Source organism: Erythrolamprus reginae, chromosome 9 (assembly GCF_031021105.1).
Source record: "Erythrolamprus reginae isolate rEryReg1 chromosome 9, rEryReg1.hap1, whole genome shotgun sequence".
Taxonomy (NCBI): domain Eukaryota; kingdom Metazoa; phylum Chordata; class Lepidosauria; order Squamata; family Dipsadidae; genus Erythrolamprus; species Erythrolamprus reginae.
Window position 1 is genome coordinate 13,485,924 of NC_091958.1, and position 8,847 is coordinate 13,494,770.

Here is an 8,847-nt window from a genome sequence, read left to right on the forward strand (position 1 = left end):
TAAGTTGAAAGTGTGTAATTTTGTGGACATTGTGTTTGCTTGTTTTGGGGGGCTGCAGCTTTTCTCAGAAGCTGTAGGAAGTGAGTACTACAAATGAATTAAGTCAGCAAAATAGAACAGCTTTATTTTACCGTCTGTTAAACAAAGAAGACATTTAAGTTTGGGCAGATGGGCAAATTTGAAGATCAAACATAACATAACAAGTTGGCACATCTATTTTTCAGAACTGAAAATCTATACAATATTCATTTCTAGTTTTCCTTCAAAATATTCAAAATAGTTTTTTAAAAAGAAATGAAAACAATGTAGGGAGGGGAAACCCACAACTCGTGCTTACAAAAATATTTCACGGATTACTTAAAATATGACTTTTTAGGAGCTGCTACTGGTAGTCCTCGACTTACAACCAAAATTGCAACCAAAATTTCTGTTTACTGGGACATTTATTAAGTGAGTTTTGCCCCGTTTTATGACTTTTCTTGCCACAGTTGTTGAATGAATCCCCGCAGTGGTTATGCTAGTCAGTCACAGGATTGTTAAGTGAATCTGGCTTCCCCGTTGACTTCGCTGGTCAGAAGGTCGCAAAAGGGGACCACGTGACCCCAGGAAATTGCAACCGTCATAAATAACAGTCAATTGCCAAGCGGCTAAGATTTTGATCACGTGACTCCGAGGATGCTGCAACAGTTGTAAGTGTGAAAAATTGTCATACGTTGCTTTTTTTCTTTCTTTAAAAAGTTTATTAATTTTTACAAGTTAAAAATGAATATACATCACAACAGACTTTTACAGATCATAGCCCATTTGATTGTATTTCTTATTTACAAATTATTATTATTATTGTCATTATTATTATTATTATTATTATTATTATTATTAATTAGATTTGTATGTCACCCTTCTCCAAAAACTTGGAGCAGCTCACAAAATAAATATAGAATAAATATGTACAATGTATTCTAATCAGGAAAGTGCGATAGGCATGGAAAGGTGGATAGGTAACAGGTATATATATTTATAGATATATGGAGATATCAATAGGCATAGCATAGGAAAAGGGGCATGTATATAAATAGCTTTCTCTACTTATCCATTTATTTTCGTATTCCCTTAAACATTATCTACACTGCTCCAAAAAATAAAGGGGACATTTAAACAACAGAATATAACTCCAAGTAAATCAAGCTTTTGTGAAATCAAACTGTCCACTTAGGAAGCAACACTGATCGATAACCAATTTCACATGCTGTTGTGCACATTCAACTTTGTGCAGAACAAAGTATTCAATGAGAATATTTCATTCATTCAGATCTAGGATGTGTTATTTGAGTGTTCCCTTTATTTTTCGGAGCAGTGTATATCAGTATTATATGTTTATCTGTGTGTACACTAAAACACTGTATCATTCTACCATGTTTCTATCTTCAATCCCTTTACAGTGTTCCCTCGATTTTCGTGGGTTCAAACTTTGCAGAATGTCTACCACGGTTTTTCAAAAATATTAATTAAAAAATACTTTGAGTTTTTTCCCCCTATACCACGGTTTTTCCCGCCCGATGACGTCATATGTCATTGCCAAACTTTTGTCTGCCTTTAAAAATTTTTTAATAAACTTTAATAAATAAACATGGTGAGTAATAATCTAAATGGTTGCTAAGGGAATGGGAAATTGTAATTTAGGTGTTTAAAGGGTTAAGGGAAGGCTTGGGATACTGTTCATAGACAAAAATAGTGTTTTTACTTCCGCATCTCTACTTCGCGGAAATTCGACTTTCGCGGGCGGTCTCGGAATGCATCCCCCATGAAAATCGAGGGAACACTGTATACCAATTATTTTTTTCAGTGTCGTTCATTTCAAACGGTCATTAAACAAGGAGTTGCAACTTGAGGACTACCTGCATTCTAGATCTGGAAGAAAAAAGCCCTAAAGAAAACACAACGAAGGAAAATGGTTCCTCAAGAATTCTTGAGCATCGTTTCCGTTCTTTGCTACTGTCGCTAAGAAAAAATTAAGATCACCTCAGACTGCCCAAGAACATTTGCTCCTGTTCTGTTCTGCCCTCAGAAGCCCATTGGATTTAGACAGTTAATAAGTTCAATTAAAGATATAAACAAACAATGCTTGAATGGAAAACGTGAGGGACAGAATGTCAAGAAGGAACTAAACAGTGCGTTTCAAAAGGCTATAAATCAGGGGTGTCAAATTCAAGGCCCACGGCTCGCCGGAAATTAGGCCTTTAGCGCATTCCTATTGGTGTGGCACTATGGACCGCACCGGCAGGAACTCACCACTGGGCCACGCTAGTGATGGGCTCCTACAGGTATGGTCAGGATACGCAGAACCGGTAGAAAAATTTTGAATTTTTTTTCTTTTTCCCCCTTCTGGACTCTGGGTAGGTTTTTCCTATCACAGTAAATGAGGTTGGATGTGTATAATTTTAGAAGAGCTCTGCGTGTGTGTGTACATACACATACAGTTTACAGTGTTCCCACGATTTTCGCGGGGGATGCGTTCCGAGACCGCCCGCGAAAGTCGAATTTCCGCAAAGTAGAGATGCGGAAGTAAATACACTATTTTTGGCTCTGAACAGTATCACAAGCCTTCCCTTAACACTTTAAACCCCTAAATTACAATTTCCCATTCCCTTAGCAAACATTTAGATTATTACTCACCAAGTTTATTTATTAAAGTTTATTTAAAAAAATGTTTTTTAAAGGCAGACGAAAGTTTGGCAATGACATATGACATCATCGGGCGGGGAAAACCGTGGTATAGGGGGGGGGAAACGCGAAGTATTTTTTAATTAATATTTTTGAAAAACCATGGTATAGACGTTTTGCGAAGTTCAAACCCGCGAAAATCGAGGGGAACACTGTATATAGTAGACAATGTATATTTTTGTGTGCCTTTGTGTAATACGTACGTACACATATGGCATATATACATGGAAATAAATAGTATACTTTGGATGTTCAGTAATAGTAAATAGATAAGGAAATTGTATCTCTTTGAGGCAAGGAGAGGCCAGGCACCCTAACCCTAACCCTTGACGTGAGTGACGTCAAGTTGGCCACCTTTAAGCCAGTCACATGACCTTTAAGCCAGTGTTTCCCAACCTTGGCAACGAAGATATTTGGACTTCAACTCCCAGAATTCCCCAGCCAGCATTTGCTGGCTGGGGAATTCTGGGAGTTGAAGTCCAAATATCTTCAAGTTGCCAAGGTTGGGAAACACTGCTTTAAGCCACCCGTCACATGATTGTCAAGCCACTCCCCCATGGCCAACAAGCCACACCCACAAAATAAGCCACACCCACAATGTGGGATTAAAAATTTTTTGCAGCCCTTCTCTGGGCCACACACCCCCAGCCCCCCCCAAACGGCCCTCAATGGAATCCGAGTTTGACACCACTGCTATAAATGATACAAGAAATAAGTAAAATACATGCTCCTGAGTGTTATCTATTATTTCTTAAAATGAGCATAGACTACATTGATTGCATTCTGATAGGAGCAAAAGAGGACAAGTTGAGCATGACAAGGAAGAGTCTAGGATGCGCAGGGGACAGTTGGACAGGGCCTGAGCACCAATGAAATAAACTGGTTAAATTAACCACATGCAAACATGAGTTAAACAAACAGTCACATCATTCCTTTAGTGACCATTACCAAAAGCCCTTCATGGCACCGGACCAGGGTATCTACGAGACCGCCTTCTGCCGCACGAATCCCAGCGATTGGTTAGGTCCCACAGAGTGGGCCTTCTCCGGGTCCCGTCAACAAAACAATGTCGTCTGGCGGGGCCCAGGGGAAAAGCCTTCTCTGTGGCGGCCCCGGCCCTCTGGGACCAACTCCCCCTGGAGATCAGAATTGCCCCCACCCTCCTCGCCTTTCGTAAGCTCCTTCATCAGGCATGGGGGAACTGAGATATTCTTTCCCCCTAGGCATTTACAATTTATGCATGGTATGTTTGTTTGTATGGATGTTTGGGTTGTACAATAAGGGTTTTTTAGTTGTTTTAGTATTGGATTTACAGTACATGCTGTTTTGTACTACTGTTGTTAGTCGCCCCGAGTCTACGGAGAGGGGCGGCATACAAATCCAATAAATAATTAAGTAAGTAAGTAAGTAAGTAAGTAAGTAAGTAAGTAAGTAAGTAAGTAAGTAAGTAAGTAAGTAAATAAATAAATAACAAGTTGCAACAGTGCCTCTCACCATTTTTTACACTTATGACCATGGAAACATCTCATGGGTCACGTGGCCAAAACTCGGAGGCTTGGCAACTGAATGACGGTTGCAGTCGGGGGAGTCCTCGACTTAGAACAATTCACTTAGGGACCACTCAAAGTTACAAAGGCATGCAACGTGACCATTTTTCACACTTTGTGACCGTTGCATCATCCCCATGGATCACATGATTTACATTCGGATGCTTTCCTGGCTGACTCGCACTTACGATGGTTGCAGTATCCCGGAGTCTGGTGACCCCCTTTGGCGACCATCTGACAAGCAAAGTCAAGAGGTGTTCTGCCGGGCTCTCTGATAGGAGCCTCCCAAAAATTCAAGGGTACAAATTTCAGACACACACACGTTTGAAAATTCAAAACAATGTTCTTTATCCCAAAAGTCAAAATAAACTAAGCACTCTTTTTTGTATTGCAAAGAGCACTCTTCCCAAAACAACGGGGTAGTCTGTACAATTTCCCTTAAGCAGTCATTAAGTACTTAGCCAGCAGCTGTGAAGAAACTTCACACCCCTTCTTCTTCCAATGAAGTGACACACACACACACACACACACACACACACACGTTGCTCTGCTTTGGTTTCAAAGGCGTGAAAAAGCAAGAAAGTCCAGCAACACAAGATTCCTGATGAACTCCGATCAGATATTCTTCCATAATGGCCAAACCCACATGCTGCTATTTATAGCAGCAGCCCTAATTACTGGAGCCCCACCCAAACACAGGTGACCTCCCTTATTTCCTGTAATATGTTCTTACTTGGTCTCTTCTACGCATAATTCTGCGCTTGCGTGGTCCAAAACGTCTTCATCTGAAACAATAGAAGATAAGGAAGATTGACTGCCTTGGCTGTGTGCCAAGCCCCCCTCTGCCGAGTCACTCCGACTTTCTTCTTCGTCCGAGGAAACTAAACTCTGAACTGATTCTGTCGGCAATAACACAGGCCTGTGACATGGTGAATTTTCCCCTGCATCCACCTCCCCATTCCCTGGGGCAGGAGCTGGGGCAGAGCCAACCACAACAAGAGGGAAGGCAGATTCACTTAACAACCGTGTTACTAATTCAAGAACTTCAGTCATTCACTTAACGGACGGGGCAAGGAAAAGTCCTAAAACTGGGCAAAAAGTCACATAGTAAATTTCTCACTTAGCGACATAAATTTTGGGCTCAATTGTGGTTGTAAGATGAGGATTCCCATTACCGCCATTACTGGCGCATTGCGCACGCAGTTTCAGGTCCCTTGCGTGTACACGCACGCACGTCCCAGCATGTTTTTGCTTGTGCACATATGTTCTAACAATGGTTGGGTGGAAACGTGAAACTCGGCCAACTGAACATTAAAAGATGTGTCATAAATATCACTGACTGGTGCTAGTGGTTGATATCGTTTGCTGGCAGCTTATTACCAATATTATCATGATTGCATAAAGTAAATGATGTAAGAATTTTATTATAAGCAATCATTAGTGTTTTAATTATGGATGTTATATTAATATTACTCTCATTACCAGTTTATTAATACTTTGTATGAACAAATGGGTCCAGAGACAATACACTTTATTAAGCATTTGAGTATTTTAAAGAAGAGGAAAAATGTATAAACTATTGCAAAAACAAATAAATTGTTTTTAGAAAGGGTGCTACCAGATTCTAGATTTTTACACTAAACAGACAAAATGAAAAACAGAAAAAGGTTAACAGCAACCCCTTCTGTAATGTTGCCACAAGAAATCCACATGGATGCATCTATGAGGTTACCAAGAACTGACTTTGAGTTTTGTTTTTTTTTACCTTTTCAGTGGTTAAGAAATGATAACAGCGGGCACAGGCAGTTGATGTATATTTCCTACATGATTGGAAGGCAGGTCTTTTTCAAATGAAATTATTATTATTATTATTATTATTATTTATTAGATTTGTATGCCGCCCCTCTCCGAGGACTCGGAGCAGCTCACAACAAGAAAAAAGAGTACAAATCCAATATTTAAAAAACAGTTTAAAACCCTTAACATAGAAACAATCATACATCTCATGGAGACCATACATAAAGTGGAAACGGCCCAGGGGAATCAATTTCCCCATGCCTGACGGCAGAGGTGGGTTTTGAGGAGTTTGCGAAAGGCAAGGAGGGTGGGGGCAGTCCTAATCTCCAGGGGGAGTTGATCCAGAGGGCCGGGGCCGCCACAGAGAAGGCTCTTCCCCTGGGTCCCGCCAGACGACATTGTTTCATCGATGGGACCTGGAGAAGGCCAACTCTGTGGGACCTAACCGGTCGCTGGGATTCGTGCGAAAGAAGGCAGTCCCGGAGATATTCTGGTCTGATGCCATGAAGGGCTTCATAGGTCATAACCAACACTTTGAATTGTGACCAGAAAGTGATCAGCAACCAATGCAGACTGCGGAGTGTTGGTGTAACATGGGCATACCTGGGGAAGCCCATGATTGCTCTCGCATTCTGCACAATCTGAAGTTTCCGAACACTCTTCAGAGGTAGCCCCATGTAGAGAGCATTACAGTAGTCGAACCTCGAGGTGATGAGGGCATGAGTGACTGTGAGCAGTGAGTTCCGGTCCAGATAGGGCCGCAACTGGTGCACCAGGCGAACCTGGGCAAACGCCCCCCTTGCCACAGCTTTTCATTGGTGCAGATATATAGATAGAGAGATCTTAGCCAGTAGTCGTTTTGCCGGTTCAGATCTGTGAATGCGCACCGTGCTTCTGCGCAGATCATCCTCAATGAGGTCCAGGCAGGTGGGTGGAGCACCCCGCTACTGACCTGGGGTAAACTGGTAGCAAGCCACCACTGATCTTAGCCTCTTCCAATCTCCAATCACTTCCTGTTCTGAAAGCAGCACATGATTAACTCCTATGGATTAATGGGATATGTGAAATCTACCCATTGAGGACATACTGTACTGTCCTTGGAAATTTCAAGGAAAGTAATAACTCTCTTTTGAAAGGCCTCCAACCAGTTGATCGTGTTTCTTGCTACTGTATTATGCCTCTGGCAAAATATGCATGACTCTGGACAGCAACTTTTAGCCGCAATGCCCATCTATATCATCTTATGATATTCTGCAATTAAGACCCATTCTGGCATCGGTGAGCAGTGTTCCCTCTAATTTTTTTGGGGGGGTGGGCGGAAAAGTATAGTGTCTGAGCGGCAGTCCCTTCGGGACTGGGCGGCACAGAAATAATAAATAAATAAATAAACAAACAAATAAAAAACCCACCCTGTTTTGCCTCAGAGAATTTCAAAATAAAATACTGTACTGTGTGTCTATAACAGTGAGCTCATAATAGGGCAACTCTATCAATATCAAAATGCCACTTAAATAGTTGAGCTAGTTTCAAACTAGATTTTGATTTTCTTTCTCTCTTCCTTACTCCCATTCTTTTTCTTTCTCTTTTCCTTCCTCTCTTTTTTCTATCTGTTTCTCTCTCTTCCTCTCTCTCTCCTTCCCTCTCACTCTTTCCCTCTCGGCTTCTGGGCAGGTTTGGAAAACTCTGAGTTGATGATGATTTTTAAGTGAGCGATTGCTCACTGCTCAGCTTAGAGGGAACTATGTCGGTGAGCCACTATATTCTCAGATTTTGAATACCTGAAAGTCTTTCCATTGGCCCAGCTGTGGGCACTCTGTTACGCTTGTCTGCCAAAGTTTGCAGTGGCGCACCTACAGGTAGTCCTCGACTTATAACAGTTTATTTAGTGACTGTTCAAAGTGACAACAGGACTGAACAGTAACTTATGACCATTTTTCACACTTGCAACCACTGCAGCTTCCCAATGATTGCGTGATCAAAATTCAGATATTTAGCAACTGATGACCCTTGCAGGCTCCCGGCAGGCCTGTGGCGGATGAGCTGTACCAGTGATAGCGAACCTGGGTCCCAAAAGCACGTGTGCGCTATCGCGCATGCGTGAGTGCCCACACCTATAATTCAATGCCTAGGGAGGGCGAAAACATCCTCTACCGGCTCTCTGCAGGTGAGGCTTACCTGCAACTCCATGTGCGATTTTGCTACTTCCATGGGTGCAGCAGCAAAATCGTGCTGGTCCCACAAGAATTTAGGAGTTGCGGTGGCGAGCGCAGTTTAGCGTTCCGGCTCATAGCCCACCGCTGGTCATAACCAACACTAAAGCCAATTGGCAGCCAGTGCTGGAGAAACATGGGCATGTTGATGCATACATGCTTCCTCCTGCTAACCCAGAGTGTGTCAAGCTCAATCTCTCTCCCTCCCACATTTAGCCAGCTTGAAAGCACCGCCTGCAGGGGGCGCCAGAGGGCGACGCGACTCTGCGCGAAGAGGGAAAAGATTCCTCTCCCCGCCCACCCAAGTTTCCGAGCTGCCGTTTGTTTCGCCTCAGCCTCTTCCCGCCCAAACCGCTCCGCCTCGGTCGACACCCATCTCGGGAGGGCGCGGTGCCCTTCTTGGCCCGCAGACCCGACCCAGTAAAGGCGGACAAGTCAAACAGAGACGTCCGGTCAGAGAGCTCCGGGACACGGACCACCCCGCCTCACCGCCACCCTCCCCAGCCCGCGCGGCGGGAAGGGGGCGTGACGTCACGGTGCCTGCCCGCGCGCCCGGCCCGCCGGCATTTAAA